Source organism: Empidonax traillii, unplaced genomic scaffold (assembly GCF_003031625.1).
Source record: "Empidonax traillii isolate 1590-97213 ecotype Southwest subspecies unplaced genomic scaffold, ASM303162v1 scaffold118:size1038473, whole genome shotgun sequence".
NCBI lineage: Eukaryota > Metazoa > Chordata > Aves > Passeriformes > Tyrannidae > Empidonax > Empidonax traillii.
Window position 1 is genome coordinate 981,237 of NW_020955311.1, and position 26,516 is coordinate 1,007,752.

Consider the following 26,516-nt stretch of genomic DNA (forward strand, 5'->3'; position numbering starts at 1 on the left):
AAGGAAGAAGTGGTTTACTTGCCTTGAGGGGAATTGAGAAGTGACAGTAAGCACTTAACGGCAAGTTCCAATTACAGCATTTAAATATAATTGCATAGTCTGTTAATCTATGTCAGGGTGGCATCGTTTTAATATGATTGTCACAGGTTCTTTCGAATATTATGACTGATGTGAGTGAAGCTGAGCCTACAGAAAAAGTTCAGTTCCAGGTCTTGAAATGCACTCTAATTCTGTATGTCAATTATGCTACAGCAGAGTTCAAATAAAGGTCTGGGGATCTAGAGGATGTAGCTACCTTTATTAAAGTACTTCTATTGTAAATACATGTGTGAGTCAGGAGACAGTTATCATTTGGTCTTGTTATTTTTTATGAGCCTACCACTATTAGAATAGCCTCTTGTGCATAATCATTTAGATGTGTCATGGCATCTTATTTCAAATGGTAATTGTAAAGTGAAAAAACAAAAATTAGAGCTTGACCTCTGCAAAAATGTTCATTTAGGCACTCCTACTTGTGCATTATGTAGAGTATTACAGGAGACAGTTATAATCCAAGGATCCAAAAGCATTTTTTATGTCCTTTATGAGCTCCAAATTTTTAATTATACGATAGAAACTTAAGTATACAATGACTGGATATTGATGTTTAGTAGTTAAACTTCAAAACTTCAAACAGGCATTACTCTTATGGTAGTGCCTGTTTTAATTGTGGTTAAAACATGTGGCAAACTATTTCTTCCAGTTTAAAAACCACTTGAAGGTGTTCCTGCCTCCTTGCTCCACCACATCTAGGCCTACATTGGGATTTACTTCCTCCACAGTTGTGCTAAAGAAACCGATTGTATGGTTGCACTTCAAACTGGATCAGAATTTATCTAAGTTTTAAAATGTCCCCTTTTAGAGGGTTTTTAGTCCAAAGCACTCATAGATCTGGTTTAGAAAACACAGTTGCATCAACACAAATATTGCAGTTCAGAGGTGGAATCAATGACTGCAGTAGAGAGAGAAATTGTATAAAGAAACTGTATAAAGAACTTCCCAAAGTATTGTGTATCGCTGGAGAGTATTTAAAATGTCTCTATCCAGGCACAAACTTCTGATGATGCACTTCACCAAATGCTGTAGATGTTTTGTAGGCAGTGTGTATAAACAGAATTTACAACAGGAAAGCAGCCACCTCCTTGGAAGAAACCACGAGTTTCATTGTAGGGATGACCACGATCAGCCAACAGAATAAAACAGGAAGGAAGCTCCATAGGACAGAAGGCAGAGGGTGGAATTACAAGAAAGTAATTACCAAAACATTCTTATCTTTGTGCAGGTCATCACTAGATCTTTCAACAAGTTTACATCCCATATTAAAACATCACTGCCACCAACAAAACTATCTCTGAGCACCATGCTGGCACTAGGGTTGCTATAATCGTGCAGGAAGAATGCCACTTACTGAATCACTGGATTTTCCTTGGCGGTTTCCCATCCAACACTACAGGGCTTGGCTGTGTTTAACTCTCAAGATCAGGCAGGATCTCAGCCAACATTGCATGGCCACATATTTTCCTAACCCTCCGACCAGCTGCCATGCTAAAAACACAAGTTGGAAATGCCCAGCTATATAATGCCTTAAATTTAAGACGGTGTCTTCTAGTGGTTTTTTGCCCCTCTTAGTCTCTGAAAAAGTATTTCTGGCCATTTATTTATATTTATCAGTCACCCTTTTTTCTCTGTAGTTAATTTTGGTAGCAGAATACATTTAAAGCAGATTTTCTTTTATGGAAAGAACAAGAATTTTCAAAATATGAAGTTTCTTCTAAAATGACCTTTGCCTAAACAATGGATATCCTGGAGGCTTATGAAAAAGGATAAAAAAAAAAAAAAAGAAAGAGACATACATTTATGGAAATCAGTGAAGCAAATGAGTGATTGTCCTATGAGCTCTTGGACAACACTGCACGGAGCTACCATATGCTTCCTAGTGCTCCCCTAACTGCCAGCTGTCTCCACCTTACTCCTTCCAAATGGCAGAGAGGGCAGTCGAATTGCCAAAATTGATGTTTTGACCTGCAGTTATAGGCAGAGAAGAGGCTGGGGTTTGGTTTGATAAGAACATAAGCTACATATAAGTAGAACAAGGACAAAAGAAGGTCATATTGTTCTGCCTCTGTCATGAGGGGGTAACTCAGGAAAAAAATAACAATATAAAGGCATTTCTGCTAAATTAGGGTGAGATGAAAACCAATCCCCAATTCTGAGCAGTATTTTACATCCATTTTTCCTTTCCTTTGCAGAAGAGGCCAATGTTATACAAAGTGCCAGGCAACAGAAAATCCACTTTGCTTTGAATTCATGTAGTGATCTGAATACAGATAAGCCTAAAACAAATGAGTTGTCGACAAATGTGTAGGCTGGGGAATCTGCTACAATCACTGTATGATAATCTCCTTTCTCAGGATGACCCATCTCAGGATGATGCTTTCTTCCATCTCCTCTTATCCTCCCTTCCACCATTTCTGGCTATGTCAGTGGAGAACCACAACGATAATGATAATAAGTCTTATTACTTTGGGCTCTGTGCCACACTAGGCCCCATCTCTAAAGGTTGCTACTTAGAATCGTGGAATCACAGAATGGTTTGGGTTGAAAGGGACACTAAAGATCATCTTGTTCCAACTCCCTGCCATGGGCAGATAAGGTCACTCAGAGACTCATCCAACCTGGCCTTGAACACTTCCAGGGACAGGGCATCCACAACTTCTCTGTGCAACAGGAGAAGTACACCCCAGTGGGTGGCCCCCACCGCACAGAAATGGCATATCCTCACTGCCTGCTGGGCTCAGAACTTGGGCTAACACAGACTTACTGGCACAGGAGGAGTGAGTGTGTTTGTGCTCCTAACCTTGATGAGGATGTTTGATGGAAGGCCTCAGAATAAGAGGAGAAAAGCCACCATTCTGCTGAATAACAGTGATTGCTCCCTGATCCTAAGGATAGTATAGAAGCCCCTGAGAAACATAGTGTAAGATACCAGCCCCATTTAACATTGTTCTAATGATTATTTTTCCAATGCATTGTTATGGTGGTGTATCTGGTGATTTTTTACTGCACCAGATGGAATCCTAAAGCTTCTTTCTTATGAAATGTTAAATTGGACAGGTTATGACTGCCTGATTTGAGTTACTCTCTAAGGTATGCATCTCATGGGAGATTTTACAAATGAAAGCTTTTAATAATGAAACACATAATAGGCAGGTGTGAGGCAGAATGTAGGAATACATCCTTATCTCAGTCATAAACTGAGAGCTTGGTAGAAAAGCTAGTAAACTGTTAAAAGCCTTTAATTAAGTGTGGCCCAAATAAATTGTGTGTTGCTTGGATGGGAACTAAGAGATCGTAAAACCTCAAAAACTCTTAAAGATTTTGTCTCAGGACAACTGGAGACACTGATCATGCCACAGGATCTGGGAAAACCAAAAGACAGTGTAATAATTTTTTCAGTCTTCATTGGCCCAATACTGTCCTGAGGGTTTAATGACCTGCAGAACAAATAATGCCAGGAATCACATGCTACATCCAGGCTATCTACCAACCAGGCAAAACCAGATAGGAAAGTGCAAAAAAATGCTAAATAATTTATTTTAACTACCCTTCATAGAGAAACAAGACCTGCAGAACAAGACAGTTGAGGGGGTGAGTTTTAGGGGGAACATGCTATCTCTCTGCATTATGTCCTTTATTATTTTGTAAATATGTCTTAAGGACAGCTAAGCTTCTCCAAGTTGGGTGAAAATCAGTATTTAGAAAAGAAAGACCCACTGAATGAACCTATACATTCTCTAATGAAGCATTTATCACATAGGCTGACAGTATTAGATGTCAGAGAACCCTCAGAGGGTTGTTCCTTTATAGCATCCAAATACCTCAGTTTTGTATCACCAAAGAGTTACCCTAAGACAAAAATTCATAGAGAAGCCCAGGCTTCAGTAGCTCTAATTCTCATAGACATAGGTTGTTTCAGCTCTCTGATCTTGAGACTATTCAAGGCAGTTCTCACTTGATGCTACAAACTTCAAGGGGCAGTCATAGATCATGGTGACATCAGGTGAATGTCTTCCACCCTGGAAGACAAGGAGGAATGAAGAATATTCACCTGGAATGCTGAACTGACTCTTCACCTAACAGGAAGTTTCTCCACCCTGCAGTTTCTTTGCACTGCCAGGTTGAACTGACTCTGTGCTTTGGTGCATTTGCTCTTGTGCCTTCCAGAATGCCCTGGAGTTCCAAGAGCATCTCGGTACAGAACAGTACAAACAGCAAATCAAGCTCATGTAACTAAGTAAGACAGTACCCCCTGTTTACATACTGAACACAGACACACACACATTCTCATTGTTTAAAACACCCCCCTTTTCCTATCCATATGTTGCTGCATTTCCCTAATGATGCTTCCACCGTGCCAGTGTCTCCTGAACAGGAGATGCACAACAGCTGGTGAAACAGGACAAAGTCAGGGGAGAGCAGCTATTAGAGGAGTTAACTGGTGAAGCCTGGACACCACTAGGAGACATTTTCCATGTCACTGTGCATTCAGCATGGAATCTGTGTCATCACATGGTGTGGCAGTCTTGGCAAATCTGTTCCAAAGCTGAGTCTGCTGGCACTTTGCAACTACCATCATCCCTGCTGTCGTTGCTCTTTGGCTGCCTCACTGCAAATGGTGTTCTCCTGTCACCTCTGCTGCCACACAGACACACAGAGCTCGGTTCAGTTCCAGCCTACCTACGTAGTCTGTCACCAGGCTGAATGGGAATGCTCTGGATTCCCTTTTAGATGGTATTTGTCCATAATAGACAGCCTGTAAAAACAGGGATATATTTTTTTTTCCTGCTTTTATCTAGGAATAGTGGAAGAATTCCTGATTTTCTATGGACATAAATGTATTCTAGCTGGCTCGGTTCAGACGTTATTTTTTCAGTGAAGATTATTAAACAGATAAAAGATTCTCTGAACATCAGGCATTAAACCTGAATTCTTTAAAGGGACAGCAGACCTTCCTGGGAACTCCAGTTTCTCTAGCGTATAAATTCAGATAGGAGTGGGTAATAAGCTATGCTGGTGTTCAGGTAATTTTCTATCAGCGAGAAGCAGTTCCTTCTACATAAAACTGTATTCACTATGGATGTGCGGTTATAAAAATGGAAAGGCATGAGGACACAGCAGCTGCTGGCTCATTGTCAAATGTTGGGAGCATATTATGCTCTCTGCTGTACTGGACAAGCTTGTTTTCCCTACTGTGCTAGTGTTTTTCTACGTTTTACCCCTTTCATTTGTCTAATTAAACTTCTCATTATTTTACAAATTTTGAGGGATCCTTCAGAGCAGTTACTCTGCTTCTGTACTTCGAACAGAAAGTAGGATATTACTTATCATTCAATGCTACTGCTTTGTTGCGGAGAGAACACACTTGTTGTTTGCTGGCCCCTCTGGATTGCAGGGGTAGATGTTAAGGGGATTTGCTCTATATCCTCCCTATGGGATTCCTGCTTAGTGTGATTAATTCCCTGTGCTAACACATAATTGAACACACCTTGAGGATTGTTTTTCCCCCCTGAATCTGCATGCAGCTAAATCTTGGGGCAAGTCTCAAGGAGGATGAATTCCCATCTTCTAAAGAAACTGGCTTAAATGTTCTAGGAGCTGACAGCAGTGGGTCACTTCATACATCTAACACACTGGCTACAAGCTTTTTGGAAAAACAAGATTTAAAAGTTGGGTTCATTATCCGTATGCCACATTCTCATGATAGGACCCGAGGAGTAACAACTGCACACCTGGGTATCTCCAGAGAAGTTCAATCTTTTGACACAGAAAATGAAATGACAGTGTTTAAATATTATTTGGGATATTATAGTTTGAGGGTCCATTTTCCTCTCCTCTGTCCTGTACAACCGAAAAAACTTCCAGTTTATTTTTTTCTGGCTTTCACATATTTATACACCACTTACGTATGTATTTTACTCCCCTCCTGCTCCTAGCTACCCTGTTGCAATAGGAACCTGGGGCATTTAGGGACAATGCTATTTTTCAGATACATGGCCCACAGCAGAGGGACAAAAGGGATTAAGTCCTTTTGTTCTACTTGTTCCAAATACCCCAGATACACAAAATATGTGCATAAGCCTTGGTGGTCATTCACACAAAATTTGTGCTGGTGTTGGCTGAAAAACTCCCTTCAAGCATTTTCTTCTCATGAAACCAAAAGACTTCCCTGATAACAAAACCAAGTAATTTTCATTTAGTGTGTTTGGACTAACCTAATCAGCTTGATGTGACTATATATTTTAAACTCTACAGGAGGACAACTAGAACAGCGCAGTACAACTTGGAGCAATTTTTACTCTAAACTTTACCAGACATTGTCTGCTTTAGTTTATCTTTATGGCTGGTTCCTTAGCTTCTGGCAAGGCAAGTATTTAAAAAATGAACATATGTTGCATAAAATGACAATGCATGTAAATTAATTATTTTACTCTGACATACATTTATAACGTAGCAGAGCAGAGCAATCTCTATAGTAGTGATTCTGATCATGTTCTATGAAGTCTGTGTGGCCATGTCTGTTAAAATGCAGCTGCATTTCACGAGTCACTCATTGCCTGTAAACGCAGGTGATCACCCTACATGAAGTGAAGATGAACTTTCAAATAATTGATCTAACGAGGACAGGGAATATTGTAGTAATTAGTGCCTTGGGAGTAGCTGTTAGGGTGGATAAGCTCCTTCTGTGGATTACTGAATGCCTGAATTCTGGTTTCAAGTTACTTACATGCAGTGCAGGTGCTATTTACTCATCTGCCTTGTAGATGAGTTGTAGATAATTTTTTTAAAGTAATGTCAAGTAAATACAATGCATTGTGGTTAATAGCTTGAAGAGTGCTGATAATAATCATGGGTTTTGTTTACTGCTCCCCAAATATCCTTCCTGACTGGATTTCTGTTCTTAAGAGCTGATACTGAATGAGAGAAAAGAGAATCAGAACTGCCTGAAATGTCAAATCTTAGGAGCACAGCTTGGAGCGCAGACAGATGGACCTAGCAAAAAGCAACTGCATATAAAAGTGCTATAATCCGTTGAGGCAGCATGTTAGTCGAGAACAATCAGATTCAAAATTGTTCCTCTGAAATTTTCTCGCTGGCAACCAAACATTGTGACTTTTGTCATCATGCTATGAGGATGAATCAGATGGGTGACAAGAGCCAGGGACTGGAGAGAAAGCAGCAGATGTGAAGACAGAAGAGTGAAGCCAGCACAAAATGCCGCTATCGCTTACGAGGGGAGGTAGTGATTATGGCACTAATCAACATTCCATAATCAATGGCAAAAACTCTGAGGAGTGCCAATATCTATTCATCTTTATTTATGCATATGCCAATCCTTCTTTATGATGTTGTCCCTGGGAGTAGTCTCTAGGTTATAAAGATTGTTGCTATGAAAAGAGATAATTGTAGTTCATGACCTGGAGGCCAAGGTAGTGCATAATGACGCTATTGTGCTCGGGGATGTACAGAGAGCTCCAGAATGAGGGTGGAATGTAACCAAATACGGCGTTCCAGCAGAAAGTCAACAATGCATTTTAAACAGAAAATCCTAGCTGTGCTATTAGAAATAGGCTTTTGCCAGGATGTAATTACACAGAAAACCAAATTATATCACAGGAGTGATAGCATTCCTGACATCAACAGCCAAAAAAGTACTTTACCCCAGGAGCAACCCAGACCTGTGAACAATGGGAAGCTGTGTTGGAGGGCTGTTAGCCTGGGACAAAATCCTACCTTTGAGTGCATAATGCTTAACTCCTTCCTTGCCTCTTGAGCAATGCTTTCCGTCTTGCTCACCCCATAATTACATGCAATACGTGCCATATTTGAGACTGAGAACTATTTCCCTGTATAGTAATAAAATGTCCTAGTTGTAAGCCTTAAAATTATCTAAGAGAGTGTCTGGCTTAGCAACCTTTGAGCCTGCTGTTTCCAGAAGGCTTCTGCTCAGCATACCGGATAAGGAGGCCTCAGGGATGCTTTGCTGGTTTTGGCAAGGACTGTACTAAAAACCTAAAGCAATTCTGACTTCACTGATTGCAATCTCATATTCTATTTTCAGCATAATTTTAGAAGAACACCAGAGTGCCTTTTTAATGCTCAGACATACAGATAATAAGTTGCATCACACCAGGTTGGAGGCTGACATGTTTTTTGGAAAGACTGGAGTGTTAAAAGTTTATGAGAAGTTTGATTTAAAACTGTAGTCTACACTCTGCTCCCCAGGGAAGAAGACAAGGCTCCTTTAAAGCTTGGAAATGATGCTCCATTTGCATTGCATGGGATCTGCATATACTGGATTAAGTTGCTTTATGTGATGTTCTGTGACTGAACGTAACCAAGTATAACCATATGGTCCATAAAGTAACTTGTGAAATAGACTTGCCTTACCCTGGGAATAGATGTTGCTCATTTACGATCCCCAAAATATTCCGTGTCTGAATTGCTTGCAAGTAGTACGAGGGAGCTGGGCTGTGTTTTGAGGCTGGTGCAGCAGCCAGACAGAATCCTGACACCAGCTCAGCTATAAAATGTACTTGTAGGTCAAAGCTACAGAACAGTCTGTATCATGCTGATTGCTGTCTTTAGCGTTTCCCAGTGCAGATCTGTTCAATATATAAAAGTGCTAAATTACTGATCCTGGTTATGTTAAACTGAAGACTGTAAAGACCATCTCATTATTCTGGTTAGTTCTCCAAGGAAAAGAATAATCTTGGAATCCAGTTCTCCTACAAATCTACCCAAAGGCTAAAATAATCTGTTTGAAGTGATCCCAATTCACCCTTCTGTAGCTTTTAGACCCTGCCTGTTATCTTTGACAGCTAATTCTTTCCCATTCTTTTGGTGTGTGGTTCATTCATGTAAAACTACACTGACACTTCTCAAATATTTCAAATACCCACTATTTTCTGATTTGTCTCTTCTAATAATGAGTTCTTAATGCTAACAACTTTCCTGACAGACCTTAAAAGACTGTACTTGCATTTACAACAGTAGCATCTATAGTATCACTTGGATGTTATGGAGTCACCGCATGTTACTAAGATGGACCCTAATTACGAAGTTAAAATCAGATCACTGTTACTTCAATATCCTGGATTAATGTGGGTTCAGAGCCTGGAACTAGACTATGACAAAAAATATGGAATTTGAACCAGAGTCTTCACTGGGACAAAGAATGCTTGGATCTAGAACTTTTGTGTGAACCTTTTGCTAATATCTACATTTTATTCACTTCAAAGAATGGCTCAGCATAGCTGAATATTAAAAACATGGTCTTGTGAGAACAGAAGTGGAGCACACTGAGCAGCTGATACTCAGCTGACTTTTCTTTGTTCTTGGCTGTCAGTAACACTCATGAAATTCATATTTTAAAACAAATAAAAGGACAGATAATAAAGACTAAATAAGCTGATCAGTGGATTAATCTAATAATCTTATGGTAATACTGGAAATAACCATTTTTTGTTTTAAAGTACAATGAACAGTGAATTTTTATTGAAGCTGCACGTAAAAAATATACACTCTGCTTCTTAAATATCTTAATGAAAATAGTTTTACTATCAGATACATCCCTTCCCAGTTACCTGGGTATTGAGTAATACTAGAAACCAATGGCAAGGAAAGTAAATCAAAAGGAGACACTTCTGATGAATGTCCAGAGGCAGTTCCTTACATTACATGTAGTGGCCCTATAATTAAAAAGTGTAGTCTAAATTCAAATATTGCATCAACTACCTGTTGTCTTTATTAGATCAGTAGTTCTTTATTACCTCTTAGATTTTTGAGAGGCTTCCATAAATATATAAACCCCTGCTAAGAATATAAATCTGGAGGTGATGAACTCTATTTCATTACAGAGATTTATACCTTTAACAAGAAAAGAGAATATTTGATATTATTAATAGAAGTCTTCGCAAATTTCCCAGGGAGTTACTTGACTATATCATCTTGTGCAGTCACTCTATTCATACTCAGTTTCATATGCTTTTTAAGGACAGATCCTTCATCTCTTCTATTTTGTAAAATAAGAGAGATTTCAGAAGTCATGTAACATCTTTCTCTGTGGCTGTGTGCTCACATGTGAACATTCACGTACATGGAGGGAGTTTCTCCCTACTTTGCACTCAGCGCCACACCAATCCACACCCACCTCTGTTTTCTCAATTTTTTTTCCCCAGTCAGAGAGTGTTTCCCCAGGTGTCAGTGGCAGAAGTTTCAAGCCCTACTCATGAATGCTGGATGAAAAGAGACACAGGTACTGGCTTCCCCACTGCTCAAGGAACTAATTTTTGAGACCTGTTTCACCTCCAGAAGTAGCTGAGTGCCTGAACTATTTAGACCTAAACTACAGTGATTGGAACTAAATATAATTGTTTTACCAGATATTGGATTCTTTCCACATCTGGCACTAACATGCAGTGATGAAATGGGCAGGAAAAGAGGAATTAGAGGAAAAGAAAGGTAGGAATGAATATTCATTCCTAAAAGTATGCATCAAAGCATATGAGTAATATGTCCTTCTCACAGTATTTTCCACTGTCACTTAGTTTCTTTCTAAAATGTAGTTTTAGCAGGTGGCCAGAGAAGAAAGGAAGCAAACTCATGAGCAATTAAAAACCACTTTGATCTCAATATTTCATATCTGGAAGTCCAATACTAAGACACTAAATGTGGAAAAAAAATGGAAATTAAGTTTTTTTGACCTTTGTCCTTTGGACACCAGCTAGATATTTTTTCCCCACTGTGACTGATAAGCATAGCAAAAAGGGAATGAAGACATGCCAAGCATGTCCAAGTTCTTCATTTGCAAGCCTTCTGTTTCCTTCTGAGAAAGGGAGTAACCTCTGCATAATACATTATTAGGCTGCAACTAAAAGAAATGGTGTCTCCTTCCTGTCACACTTTACAGCAGACCAAGGATGTGCAAATCATGAGACTATAGATTTATTTTTCCTTATTCCATTAAATATGTATCTGTGAGGGAAGTAGGCACAGCCAGAATTATTCCCTTAGAACAATTTCATAAATTGCACGTGTTCTGCACAGACTTTTAGGCACAGACTAAACATCTATCACTCCTTACTTAGATTTTTTCCCCAGGTCTTTCATTTTATTTTCCTCTCCCCTCTGGGTTGTAAAAAGTTGAGCCATTTCCTCCATAAAATAATCATCTTCCTAAAATAAGAAAATAGAAGCTTCTGACAACTGTATATCATTATGGCATTCAAGCTACATAAAATAATCCCAACATCTGTTTCTCTGTCAATTTTCCAAACCCTAACCTACTAATAATATGCTAGACGGATGGTAAAACCAACTATCACGCTATCTTCTGATTAAATAAATGCAAAGGGATGTGTGGCAGCTTTTGTGACAACACAAAATGTATGGAAAAAAATAGATGCAAAAAGAATCACAACAAAAAAATGGAACATATGCCATCAATAAGCAAACATCAAAAGTAAACTCCAGAAAAATAATGTTAAGACCAGTAGTTTATCAGAACAGATTTGACATGTTCTGTTTTTACAGTTACATCACTTACAAGATGGTTTCTTGCTGGTTTTGAAATCATGGCTGACCAACAATATAATTCTCTATTTCTAAGTGTGCCTAATCTTTGGAAAGATGTTCTCTTGATTAGCCTTGACATTTCACTCTGGCTACTTCCATCTTGGAACTGCTTGTTGTCAGTGGGCAATCATTTTAGTGTTAGGAATTCTACAATGAAGGCTGTTGTCATCTAGTCATGCAAGAACATTAGAATGTTCTATTGCACATGACTGTGACCTTGGTTAATGTTTAGGAAGCAATAGCTGGATTTGATAAAATAATTTTCCCTAACTATGTTGGAGCCGTAAATGAGACAAGAGGAAAAAAGAGGCTGTCATAACTTCAATTTCTATGTCAGACTTGAAAAGATCTTTTTTTCTGCTCTGTACATGGAATAGGCTTAATGACTATAGGTACCTAAGAATGGCAAACTGAATCAAACTGGAGATCCTGCTACTTTAATAACCTGTCTCCAGAAACATAACAGAACAAGTAGACACATAGACAGTGACAACCTTCTCCCGAGTTCTGACAAGCTGCATTGTATGAATTTCCAAAGTTAGAGTTGGTGTTCACATCTTTGCATGGAACAGCCCTTGCTGGACGTTGCTTCCCTCAGTTTGAACAATCAGGTTTTGAGTTGCCTTCTCCTTGTGGTTTCTAAAGATGTCTGGATGCTGCATCTTGGAAGAATTCATGTTATTATTCCTCTATCTTTTTTATGCTATTTAATTTGAAAAAAGAAAGTGCAGCTGCCTCATTCCTCTTCATCAACTCTGCATCTCTAACTTCCAACTAATTTTAAATGCACATTCCCCTATAACCCTAATACCACCCTTTGTCTGTAACTGGCTTTATGAATGAAGGCACAGTGATTAAATTACAGTGATGACATGCCTGCATTGACTTCTCTGCTATGCATTGTGGTATATGACAGGGTTTGTTGTGTAAAGCCTCTCAGGCTATTAGTTGTCTGAAATAATCTTGCAAGAAAAGGTTCACTTTTTAATGATAGAATTCTAAGTAGCGAAATGGAGCGGAGAATGGAAAAAAAAGTGGAATGAAGTAGAAAACTTTTATGATAGAACACCTTCTAATTACAAGAAGGCACTCCAGGGCTCAAATTATCAAATGATAATTTACACCTAGGTGATTTGACAGCACTCGGCCTTTGGCCTTCTGCCTAACAACACAATAGGCGTAAATCATTACCAAGTGATTCACACCCTGTCATGTCTTATTGCTTAATTAATTTGTCTAAAAGGCTTTCCATGAGAACTTACAGCAAATGCCTTTGTTGCACATCTTTTAGTATGGGGTCAGTACCTGCCCTCTCTGTCATTCTCAGTTCTCATTTCAGTCTGCTGTGATTTGACAGGAAATTTTTGCTCTTACCACACAGTCATTTAAATTGATGTTTGCATTTTATGCTCTGTTCTTTTAGGTAAGTTCATCAGTTGATCGATGGTGGCTGAATCTGGGGGCCCATGGATGAAGGTTAAACTCACGCTGAGGACTGTAGAGAGCCTAGAACTGATCTTATGGGTCACTGGAAAATTGCACTCAAGCAGTTAGAATATTATTTTTATTAACTTGTAAGTATATGTTTACTCAAGCAGGAATATCAACCTCATATAAAGTGTTAGAACAAGTAAAGCTATATTGTTGAGACAGACATTAAATATTTTGAATACAAATAATGTGCAGTGTACTCTTGCAATGATTCAATCCCAAGCTCTGGCAGTGTTCTGGAGAATAATAAATTTGATGATACGAAAAAAAGGAGTTAAACAAATTTATGGAGAACATAACTACTGATAGCCCTTAGATGGGATGATCCCGCTGCAGCCTTGAGTGCTTAAACTACAGTGGGAGGGCCAGCAAGCCACCAGTGTGCCTCCAGCACTTCTTAAAGGACAAATAATGATGAGCTGACTTCATGCCTACTCAAATATTTGATCTTTCCTGCTTTGACTGGTACCTGGAACTAAGAAAATGTTTAGCGAGAGCTTGGCTTGTTTTGATTTCTGTTTACTGATTGTAGTTTTTCCATGATGAGATCATGATTTGTCTCAGATCTCATCTCCAGGTTGAAGAGTAACTGGGCTGAAAAGTGTCCTTAAACTATTTCAAGCCATGGAACAGTCATTATTTGCCACAGGGAGGTTTTTAATATCTGTGCAGGTGAATGCAGAATCGAATGTCAGTTCAATTAGCATTGTATTCTTGGATATGTTTGCAATTCTTATTAGAAATTAGATTTTGGGACACCACCAATCTACCTCACAGCTCTTCCTTGATTGTTGATGTTAATAATGTAAATAAAAAAAGCAGTGATAGGAATGCAAAAAAATAGGCACAAGACTACATTTAGCTTCCAAGAATCTTATTTCTCATTATTGAATTTTATCTTTGAAAATTAAAGTTCACTACCTGCAACTTAACACCTGCAAACTACAGAAATTTACTTCACTTCTTTGACAACCCGAGAACGAACATCTGGGAAAAGCAAACCAGAATGTAAGCAGTTGGAAATTTGATTGTAAGAGGATATAAATTGTTCCCTTACACAGAGTTTCCAAATTAAGACTATTTTCTTATACTAGCCCTTATAAAAGGTATTTTTTAATACTTAAAAATACAACTATTTCTTAATTCAAATCTCAGATGAACATCATCTAACAAAAATTTACTTTTTTTCTTGCCTGTGTTCATTTGCCGTATCAATAAGTAATTTGCTCCAGAGCCTCATGGGGACAAGGACAGCAAGTAAAATCCCCTCTTGATCCTGAAGATTTCTTGTTTACTACATTGTCAGATATTTAACTTGCTTTGGACCTTGTCTTTTGGGTAACCAATTCAATCACTGGTTTTAGCATCTGTCATCTCATGGTTTTCTACCACATGTATTTGGTTCCTACAGTGCAGGAGAACATGAGCAGGAGGTGGCAAATGCCTACCCTTTCCAAGAAGTCAGATGACTAGGTCATCTATTTTACCACTTAAATAACCTTAATATCCTTCCTGAACACTAACCAGCCCAAATGACCTGCTGTGCTCAAGAGAGGCATTCCAGTTTGCCAAGATCAGCTGTTTAGCCCAAAGGAGGACTGGGTCATGCAAATACAGAATATTGCATACAACAGACAAGCCCGGTAGTGATGATTTCAAAGGTAGTTGCGTGGAGATCTAGCAGCTCCTTTAATTCCTTTTATTTTTAAAAAGGGAATTAATTCAGTATCATTTCATCCCCTACAACTGTTGGAAAAGTACCCATGAATCCGGCTATCAAGTTAAAAAGAAACTTTATGGGGACCACCCAGAATCTGTCCTTGGTTATCCAGGGCAACAGAGCCTCAATGAAAGATTTTCTTTTTAACTTGTTTTTGTCTTAAACTTTAAAAGGCAGAGTGAGCCCTTTAAGCACTTAGGCAGCTGCCCAGACACTGGCTTGCTCTGTCAGTCAGCTTGACCCACACTCTCTGGCTTCCCTTATCTTAATGCTGAACTCTTTAGCAGTAATGTTGAGTTCTCAAACCATAAGCCCATTTTGGATCTTTTTATTAAAAAAATAGCAGGTAGATGCATACATCTCCTGTTTGGGATTTAATTATTCTTGACATTAAAAAGTGTATTGGAAGGTACCATTAATTGCAGGAACTTCCTTGTTTTACTCCTGAAACCCTGGTTCTTGCCTAATTTCTGCTTGCTTCTCAGAATATTCTGATATAAAGCAATAAACGCTTTTACCAGCTTTGCCTGGTAAAAGAAGCATCTCTGCTATTTAACAACACTATCTTGAAAACAACCTCAGAGTGGCAGTTTTCTTTATTCTGTTTCTGAATTCAGATGACCCTTATTTTTCAAGTTTACTGATTCAACAACAACAAAAAAAAAAGAAAAAAGAGAATTAAAACAAAGCAGTCTATACTGAAAAGTGGAAGATGACAATCTATTCAAAGAGACTCTTCTTTGATTTAAATTTGAGAACAAAGCTGTTTCCACTCATTAGGCCAAATTTTATTGTCATTACACCTGGCAAGCTAGTCAAAGGCAGTATGACTGCAATTGAATTTCACAGGAGTGACATGGCACAGTCAGACAGATTAGCTTGTAAATCCTCTGTAAAGGCCATATGCAGTACAGTGAAAAAATATTTTTAAGAATGTCAAATCAGAGTGTAATGTTTGAGTAATAACAGGAGCTCCCTAATTTTTTCAGTTTGAACAAAAATTCTGGATTAGAAGGGCTCTTTAAGATTCATCAAACCTTTGGGGATCATTCCCTGCATTAGAACCTAGGACACTTGGCAGTTTACAAGGAAGCCTTGCAGAAGAGACAATCCATGCAGCGTGACCCACATGTGACATTAGAGCTCAGCCTGACCTCTGAATCCCATCCTGGTCCCTGTTACCAGGACTGCCTGAGATCAGCTCACTTTTGAATAGGAGATTTATCCAAAGGTTTATGATAAGTATTTCTTCTGCTCTTCCATTCTATTCTTTCTCACTGTAGCTAATATCATTGTAGAAATTGAAGCTGTAAAGAGTTCAGTGAAAGCAAATGCTTTACAAGCACCTCTAAATTGTGATCATACCAAATTTGCATGCCTGCCATCTGCACATAAAACCCTGCTTTGCTCCAGCAAAGCTTTCTTGCTGAACTCACAGTCTCCAGATCTGCACAGCTCTGCCCCACTGCACAGTTCTCTGTGTAAACATGGACAGTAGGGATAGAGGCAGCTGTGTGTGTCCATCTGAGGGCAGAATGCACCCTTAAGCTTTAATAATGATACTATTGGCAATATGTAACATTTAAATAAGCCTTTTCATCTTCAAAGCTCTCTGCAGGCACAGGGATTCACCCAGCATCTCTCTGGTGGGGATATTATTAGCATCCTTTTACAGAAGCAGTCGGGGAACAAAGAAAAACAACGAAATTCGCCCAGGGCCAGTGGTGGGATCACTAGCAGGGAGATTATTGGGAATTGGCATTATCTGGGACCTTCCTTTAGAGATCATCAGAAAAAATAACATAGGAATATGTGTTCAAAGAACCACAGAGTGCTGACACTGTTTGTATGATGCTGCTCTTTCCGAAGAATTTACAGGGACGTATCCCAGCCATTAACCTAACAAGAGAAAGAGAGGGAAACTTTAACCAGTGAAAGTCGTCCAGAATTCTCCTGTTGGTAGTTCAGTGTTGCTCAGTGTATTGTGATGTAGATTTGATTGATTTGTTGCAGAGAAGTGCAGCACACTGCAGGGAAAGGGAAATATCACCTGGGGTTTGCTCCACTGCCCATTCATTTAAACCACACTGAATTAAACTGCAAAACCTAGAGGCTTTGGATCAAGCCACCCTTTATAAATATATGATCAATCTTTTTATTTTTAAGGGATCCTATTTTCACAGGAGCAGATTCCTGTGCAAAGGCTGAAATTCAAGAGTATCAAAATCTATATTACAGTAGCTGAAATACTAATGCACTGTGTCCTGGATTGTGCCTCCCTCAGAAACATGACATGTTTTTGATCTAAGCTTTGGGGAATAATGTGGACAAAAAGCCTTTTCAAAAGCAGAGAATAAAAATGGTCTTATTTGAAATTTGAGTATAACAGCTGAAAAAAGCACCACCCTCATCTTTATTAGCCTGCTATTCAATCCACATGAAGTGAAGACATTGTAACGCTGCTTTTATCACCCCACTGGATGTGGAATGGTAATAAATGGAAAGAAACGCGTTACACGCTATCCAAGAGACCTGATCCTGAACTGCACTGAGCTTCTTATTCCAAGCCAGGAGTCCTTTTAGCTCTCCTTGACCTCAGTGAGAAATCTGGGCTCTCCAGAACTAGTGCACAGTATTCTTATAACTCTGCAATAAGTGTATTGAAAAATAGATTTAAAAGAAATAGAAAATGTATTTACTCTTCTTTTTGTTTTGTTCTTACAACTATCTTAATGTAGAACATCTGGCAACATAAAGGTGTGGAAGCTGAACACTATGTGAAATATAAAAATCATGTCTATTTTGTCTAGGATTTGTAAATTTTCTAAGGTTAAGGATATCCTGCAGGAAAGAAGCACATTAACCTTCCAGAAGTGGATCTGTGCTTGTATTTTCCTATTAAAAAAAGTATCTCTAACACAGTCTTCAAAGTTGTTTATGTGGATAAATACAGAGAAGGCACGTAGCAGTCCATCAGTATAATACTGACTGGAAAAATACTGATTTTGTTTTTCTTAAGAAACAACAGCAAACGCTAGAAATCTTATCCCCAAGAGTGCTGTTGATTTTTCTCTTTTCCTTTATTTATAGGAGACAGCTATAGGCATACCACTCACTCTCTAATATTCCTACAGAAACAGCAACCATCTGGGTGCTGGGGTGGGTGCACCAAGCCCTGGGGTGCCTTTAGCCAGTTCACTTGGAATCTCGAGTCTGTCCTCTCCTATCACCCAGCAGCAGTGGAACATTTGTTCCCCGAAGGGCCGGCACGCTGCCAGCAGCAGGTGTTAGGCTGTCCTCTGGGATGAAGGCAGCAGGCAGGAGCACTGATGTGTGCCTATGACAAGATGTTGCAAATCTGCTCTCATAGCGACGGTGACAGCATCTGGGACAGTGTTGTGAGTCACCATTCTGTAACCATTAAAAACCAGTTGCCATTCCTTTCATAATAACAAATTAAAATATCATTCCAAAGCGTGCTGGTCTCAGGAAGGAAATTAACAAAGGCATGTACGGATAAACACACGTGTGTGCACTGGCACACACATGGTATTACGTGGTATATTATCCAACCGTGTTCAAGTGATTCTGCCCTAAATTAACAGGTACAGCTGATTGATAAGATAGGGTGGTGGCTGCTATTCAAATAACATTTTTAGATTTTCTTTAAGGAAATACATTCAAGCAGAAAATGTTTAAGAGTCAGTAAAAAAAGTTACAAGCACTATCCTTTTAAATTAATGATTTTATAATTAATACATAATTCTTACACAGTCGCACATATTAAGTCCAGATCCCTAAATCACTTCAGTTTTAGATTTTATTTACATTATGCCTCTTGTGACTAAATTCAAAGCTTAGCAGGGTATGTGGCATTTTACAAGAAGAGGATTTATATAAATATCTGCACGGAAACAATAATAGATTAGCTGCCTCTTTCCAAAATGTCTGTTTTGAAAATGCTTGCATAGATCTGTAGGCAGGTGCACAGATATTATTTCAATGACCTCTTCCCACAGAGATCATATTCTTCTACTTTGGTTTATACGGGATTTGAATATGGATAGAGCACATTTTTAAAATTCGCCAACAAACCATACAGCAAATATCCAAATAATGCTGTCCCTTGATTTCTCTGGAGTCTTGTTTCAGCCTGGCATGCTTATCTTTCAAGCCATCTAAATCCAAGACCTTCCATCTTATTGACCTTTATTGAATATAATGCATGGGATTGACGAACTCAAAAACGGGGCCTCTCTTTGACTGGTGGTGGCTTGTCAGCAAGGCCACTGCTTTAATTTGGGCTGAACCTGCCCCAGTCCAGATCAATGGCAGAGCTGTTAATGATGTCAACAGAGCCAGGATTTCACCCTTGGCCTCCACACTTACAATGGTCAGCTTCATTGTGATGGAGCTTTATAAGCAGGGCTTATCAAGATGAGGGGCTTCAGAAAGAGAGAGCTTGTATGAAGGTCAGTGCCTCAAGTCACATTAAATTCAACACAGCTCAGCCCAAGTAGTTCTTAGTATTTTAGCACTTCCCCTCCACTCATGCTCAGTCTTCACCTGGTTTAATAATCTGGATGGTTGTTCACTGATTTTAGTACAGTAAGTAAGTAAATTTCCCACTTGCTTCCCTTTAAGCCCCATTTTTGCCAGTTTGCCTAATAATATCCCATTCTTTGCTGAAGACCAGATACCTTGGCTATCTATCACCAGATTTTAGTGAAAAATGAGTTATTTCCTCAAGGACAGAATAAAAATCAGTTTCAAATGGTCCATCTTGTGGAAATACATTTTGCTTTTTACCTTCCCTGTTTCACCTCAGTGTTTTTAAATCAAAATTTGTTCTATTTTTTTTTTCCCTCACAAATGAAGTGTGCAAAAGAGAAACAGGTGGGCTTTTTAGGGCAGTTTTGAAGATAGGAAAACTTTTCTTTTTTGTAGAACAGATTTGGTAAATAATTTGATAAAAATATGCAGAAAATATTGTAAATGGCAAACCATTTTTTTCTGGTTGTTTTCAAAATAAAGATGTCTAATTTCAGGAATGCTGTTACTTTTTGTTTAAGAATTTTCCCTCAGAGCCAAGTATTTGTCATTTAAAATTTGACCTAAACCTATAAGAAGACAAGACTCCCAAGAAATTGTAAGTGATATAAAAACGGGGTTAAAGAGAATTAGTTTACATTTGAATGTTAAATTCAGGATGATGTAGAGCACATTTTTTTAATTTTTACTTTGTGATAGAATTGAAAAATTGATCACTCAGCTATTTTTTGCAACTTATGGCAAATACAGGAAGGCAGAGAGCTGACTGCAGTGACACAATCAAACAACACCCCTCATCACACACTAAACTCCTCTGTTACCTGTAATACCACTACAGACTTTAAGCCAGACATTGCTCTACAGTTATTACTGTGTTTTCAGTATAAACACCTAGTAAGACAGAAAATAAACTTACTTTTGAAAGGGAAGAGAGTCAGAAAAATAGACGAAATTAAGTGCAGCTTTGAAACTCCTGTTTTTTGAGGGTTAGCTGCTGGGTCTGTGTTTAGCAACATAACAACCCCAAATTCAAAAGGTGCCAATTACATTACCCCCTTGACCTCTGCCAAAGCCTGGTGACAAGCACTCTCAGCTCACAGTTCTTTTGATGTTTTTAGGTAAATGTTGAAGTTTCCCCTCATCCTCCCACATATTCATTCACTCACCTGCTGTGTGCTTAAGATCAGATTTTTGAAGTCGAGCATGTGAATTTGTGCAGGTACATCTGCACACATCAACATTTGAAAATTCAGCCCACGGTTCAAGTGAAAAAAAACCCCAGAATCCTATTCCCATGTGAGTTCTACAAATGCCTCTGAGAAAGCCGAATCAGTTATTGAAATGTTTGACAAAGAAACCACATACTTTGTTGTTTTGATGCATTAGATAAGGGTCTACTTTTTTTTTTTTTCCTAAGAAAAAGCCTTTGCTGTAAATCAGCAGCACGAAGAATTAAACATGAAAACAAAAGCATATTATTTAAAGAACAGCCTGTTCCCTAAACTGTTACTGTGCTTGGTGCCAAACCACATTTTGTGATATATCATGTACAACCTCCTCTTGCATGTTTTACTGTTATGCTTTATATGACTTGGAGTGAGAAAACCCTGATAGTTCTGCTGTAGACTTACCACAGCCATCAAAGACAGGTCCACTCACAGAGCTGGATCACAACATGACAACTTCCTCCTGGGATGATGACTCTAGAAGAGGTGGAAAAGTGTTTGTTTACTTGGCAATATGTATGAAAATCTGAATTGACTTGAAATGCGAATTAAGAGTGTATCTGTTATCCTTCATGAAACACTTGGTGGACGCAGAATGACAGTGACCTTGATGCAAAGTGTGACACACACAAAGTAGGGCCACTTCATTCTCACACAGGCCTAGAAATAAATGAGAGTAACCTAAACTTGACTGTGAATCTACCGTATATAAACCATTATTATGATCAGTATGCAAGCATATACCTGTAGAAGTATACGTTAAGCAGTTTATTTCACACAGGACTATGTTATATTTAAATTACAGTAGAGAAAGAACAAGCACGCAGGCAACTACTGCAGAGCATCTCATGTCCACCAACTTCATGCTTGAAACCTCTATTGGGATGTTTTGGTTATGTGCCTCTGTCCCCCATCACTACATTTAATCTAACCCATTATCAAAATTCATCCTGATTAATTTTCCAAGACATACCTGAGAGAACAAGCCTGACTTTCCATACTATGGTAGGGAGAAGGGTTCAGCAGCCTTTTATAGATCTTGTTTCTAGTCTCTTACTGATTAAATTCTAAACCAGAGACACTCACAGGGTAGAAGAAAACAGGTCTGACAAGTTAGCAAGGGAAAAAAAGGACTGGAGCTGGCTATGGAAAAAGTGTAAGGGGTGAAAGCTGCAGTAGGAAGCCAGTGGGTACAGCGTGTGTAGAAGGTGCTATTAACTGCTCCATTGGCTCAGGTATGGAGGTCCAAGCTATGGTACAAAAGGTCCCAGACTCAGGAGTGACCCAGAGGGATGTCAGTGTGATGCAAGACCTGTTTTCCATTTTATTTATGATCCTTTTAGAAAGATGACAGGCAGGAACTATACTAAAATTATACATCTTTCAATGCCAAGGACTTATGGTAAAAGAGATTACAGAATCAATTCCTTCAGTTGAAATTGAACTCACTGTGTTCATATGCATTATATCTTTAATAACATAATTGCATGCTGCTTTTTTCTACAAGTCTGTTGCCTTATTCTTTGCATAGTTCTGACCTACATTGGGATGAACCAGGGTTGAGTAGTGAAGTAGACTCTTCTGGATCTCCATGTATTGAGAAACTAGAGGTAATAAATTAGGTAGATATTCTTTGGAGTTACAGGAGAGCTAAATCCACTTAAGGCTGAGATCCAGAGTCTCTAAGTACCATTACTAAAGTCATCATGTGGTGATGGGCAGATCACATAGTCAGTGGTATATGGTCACTTACATGAATCTCATTTTCAGAGGGCCCAAACTGATAGACAAGGGTTAGAAATACTGAAGTGCTGAACTAGCTGAAGGTGAGGACATAAAGAGCCATGTCAGGAATATGTAAATTTTAACTTAGTATTTCCATAAAACATGTATAATAAACTCAAATATCAGTTAAAAAATAAGTATCAACTATGAGTATATTGAAAAGATGTATTTTTTTAAAAATACACTGAAAACAGAAAGAAGCCTGAATCTAAAATTCTCTTTTATACATATTATTACTGTGAATTTAGTGGATTCAAAGGAGTAAAATGACTGAATTTAATTACTCACTAATGTAATTTACTTAATCCAACTGCTCCAGATTTTTATCTTTCTGCATTTTATTAAAATAATGGTCATAAGAACACATTTTTCTGTAGTTACCACAAATTAATGTATTAATATGACAATCTAATGTTAAATATTGTAAAATAATTATGATTGAACATTACCATGCCTTATTTTTTCTTTCTGTGCCTCATTTCACTTCACCTTCTGGTTGTATAACAAAAAGAAATTAAATTTTGTTTGTCGCATATATAAATGTGACTGTAAAAAGTACTGTAAAAGGCTGAAGAGGAAATTAATAACTCAGGACAGTAAACAAGGCCCGGGACCACACAGCAAACTGTGAGGAAAAACAGAAGTTTTTTTGTCCCATCTATCTTATATGTGAATAAAAAACCACACAGGCAAGTAAATGTAGCATAATGCATACACAGAAGTAGTGCAGTCTTAATTTCAGCTTTCTAATGTTTCAACCTTTGAAGTCACCAGTCCTTTTAACATTCCTTAAATGTTATTTCACTGTAATTACTGTGTTTGCAATGAGAGATTGTTTTGTTTTTTACCTTTTTTTTTTTTTTTTTCTTTTTTCTAAATGGAGTTATTTAGTATCAGTCCAGGGAGGCTCTGGGAAAGGGAGAAAGGATTGTAGCTTACCTGTTCAAATCCTTTGCACATATGGCAGATAATTCTGACCAAACAGTAAGATTTTTCCTTGAATTTTTTCATTCCAGAGGAAAGAAGTCTTCACCTGTAGGAAAATGCAGAAAAGAGCTGCTGTAGCAGTTTATTCCTGAGTTTATTCTGGGATGTCCTGCCCAGTCCCTTACCTTGGGCAGGGCCATGGTGGAGCACATCCAGCTCAAGAGGGAGGCAAGTGTGTATTGCACAAGAGAGGATGAGCAAAACCTTATGGTTTATGAGACAGTTTCGGTGAACTGTGTTTATATTATGGTTGGGCAAAGGTGCAAGCTTTGTGCTTTTTTTTTTCCCTAAAAAGGGAAAACCACAGAAAGAAACGGAGATGAAAAGGAAACAAGTAAACAAATGTGGTTTTACAGAAACTGAGGGACAATTTATCCTCAGCACAGCAAGCGAAAACTTGGAAAACATTTGGAAAAGTCAGAAAACAAGTTAAAGTTGGTTGGCAGACTCTGACAGAGTTGACAGCTAAAACTACCCCTGGCATATTGACAACAGTGTGGCATCAATCTGTGTGTAACAACCTATCCTTGAAAAACTCCATCCTGGATTTAAGCTAGCATTTCCTAACCTTTTCTCTACCCAGCCTCCAAGTTGCGGTGTGGAAAAAGTTTTCAGACATGACTTTTAACTCGTTTATGATCAGGGGCTGGCGATCCCCCTCAGACCGCCATCATGGCAGCTGCCTCAGCCCTGCACCCTCAGGAACTCGTCTCCTTCCCTCACGCCTCACTGTCAGCACAGACACCCTCCTCAGCTGCCCGCTCACCTCTTGTCTGGGGTCTTGCACCTACTCCATGTTCCAACTTTCTTTATTCAGGACATTATTCTGTCCCCTAAAGCAGAGCTATGGCGGAAAGATGAGGAGCCTCGTGAAAACATGGCTTCCCTTGCTTCAACCCAACGCACTGCAGGCTGTGTGCTGCCTGAGGAGGCCCTGAGCACCCTTCCTCGAAAGGTTATTAATTTTTCCTGCAAGGTTGTTATACATCTGCAGTACTTGTCCACACAAGGGCTGTGTCTGCTGGCATCTGACTGTACCGGAGGAGAAAGCAGCCACAAGGTTTTTCGCGCTATGGCTGCTGGTGGGAAGGATGGGGTTGTCACTCTGGGGGAGCACCTCCCATCCTTAAAAACTGCAAATATGATTCTTAGGACTGACTCAGTACTTTTCCGGCAGCATAAAACCTGGAGAAAAGGAAGCTGAAGGAAGACCTTCTTGCTCTCTACACCTCCCTGAGAGGAGGGTGGAGCCAGGTTTGGGCATCGGACTCTGCTCCCAGTGAACAAGGGACCAGACAAGAGGAAGTGGCCTCAAGTTGCACCAGGTGAGGTTGAAATTGGGTATTAAGAAAAGTTCTTTACCAAAAGGATTGTCAAGTTCTAGCACAGGCTGCCCAGGATGGTGGTGAAGTCCCTAACCCTGGAGGGATTTAAAAGATGTGTGGATGTAGAACTTGGATGCACAGGTTAGTGGTGGGTTTGACAGTGCTAAGGGAACGTTTGGACTCAATGGTCTGAGAGTGCTTTTCTCAAAGAACCTTAACGATTCTGTGATTTTGTGACTCTGATGTAGGAAGTAGAAAGTGGTTACAGTAAGCCGAGGCCCAGCAGCAGCTGAGTTGCGTAGAGGTTTGAGGCACAGATCCCCCACCATGTTACACTGCTGTCTATTGTTGCATGAAGCTATGTAAATGAATGCCATGACACCACTCTCTGGGCAATTTCCAGCTGCATCCGCTGTTTGCTGGTGATGGCTGAGGCATCCATGTCTCTGTACAGCTGTATGGACATGTTCTGCCTCTTAGCAAGCCTTTCAGATCTCACCTGAGGTGGAGTGGTAGCAATAGGTATAATCAGCCTCTGCCACCTGCAGCTTCAGTCCCATGAAAAGTGGGGTTTAAAAGGTTGTTTTCATGCAACAGTCTCACGTGCTGCCATATAAGATGTCATGGAAGTTCTTTCCGTGTTATGACTACACCGTAAAAATAGCCTTCTGTTTTGAGACCCCTTGGTGTTCTTAGATTATCTGTACTTATACACTTCTTGTGGTCCTAAGATCTCCATGTGTTTAGCTGGATGATGCACAGATAGCCTGAGTTGTCAGTCACTCTCCCCATCTCTCCTATCCGTCACTCGAGAGCCTCACCTCACCTCTATAGACAGCTTTATATAATATCCCCAAGTGATTCAGCTCAAACACCTCAAATACATCAAAGACATTCATATGTAAGATGTCAGCTTCTATGAGGATGCAGCCAAAGGTTGCCCTGCACAGCTCATATGCAGGTTATAATGACCATATTATTTTGATTATAAAAGCAAACTGTGCATTCTCACTCATGGTATGTCCAGCTATCATTTCCTGCCTCATGCCACACTGAGGTGGATACTTAGCAACTTGGGGGGGGGGGGAATTGAATTGTTAACATCTGTTTGATCATTTTTTGATGAATGAAAAACCAAACAGAGACCTTACTTTTGCCTTGATCATTCAAAACAATGAAGTTTACACAGACTTGATGCCATCATGTGTTGCATTTCTGTCAAACAACAAATGATTTTAAAGGTAGTTCTAACAGAAAAAAAAAAGCACACATATACTGTCACATAGGCAACCTGTCATCCAGCCCAGCAGGTTGCAGACTTTGGACACTTGGCTCTTGTGTCTTTGGTCACTGTATTCCACTTGAGGAAATCTATCAGAAAACTGAAGATTGCTTTTCCTTCATATTTCTCATGTGCTACAGCCATGTGAATAGTGGGTCTGTTTGGTTCCCAACTGCAAAAACAAATAAAAATTCCATCTTTAACACTTAGGAAACTGTCTATTTTTAGTTTGGTTTCCTATGGAAACAAGGCATCTGTGATCAGGCTGTCTCTGTGCATGTATCTGTCCTTGTGTACCCCCTAATAATTTTTGAATCTAGTGGCCTTTTCCAACCAAGTGTGATGAAACGACAGAAGTTTCAGGGTAACTGGGTTCTAACAAATTTCTAAAAATAAGGAGCTAGACAGATGAAAAAAAATGTTGATGTTGTACAGCTGAGGGAAAGGTGCAGCGTGAACTTACACATTATGAGACT

General features: G+C 39.1%; 1 protein-coding gene across 9 annotated transcripts in view; it reads right to left on the reverse strand.

The window, feature by feature from the left end:
• The window catches only part of NFIA (nuclear factor I A), a 412,008-nt gene extending 387,624 nt beyond the window's left edge, over positions 1-24,384 (reverse strand). For 8 of the 9 annotated variants that reach the window (XM_027883111.1, XM_027883120.1, XM_027883114.1 and 5 more), the window contains exons 1-3: positions 24,002-24,109; positions 23,386-23,479; positions 21,067-21,138 (exon numbers count right to left, since the gene is read on the reverse strand). The gene's annotated coding sequence lies outside the window, so the exon portion shown is untranslated. Of the gene's footprint in view, positions 1-21,066; positions 21,139-23,385; positions 23,480-24,001; positions 24,110-24,199 lie in introns of those variants that run through there. The other variant, XM_027883107.1, reaches the window with a different exon arrangement.
• Positions 24,385-26,516: the final 2,132 nt, after the last annotated feature.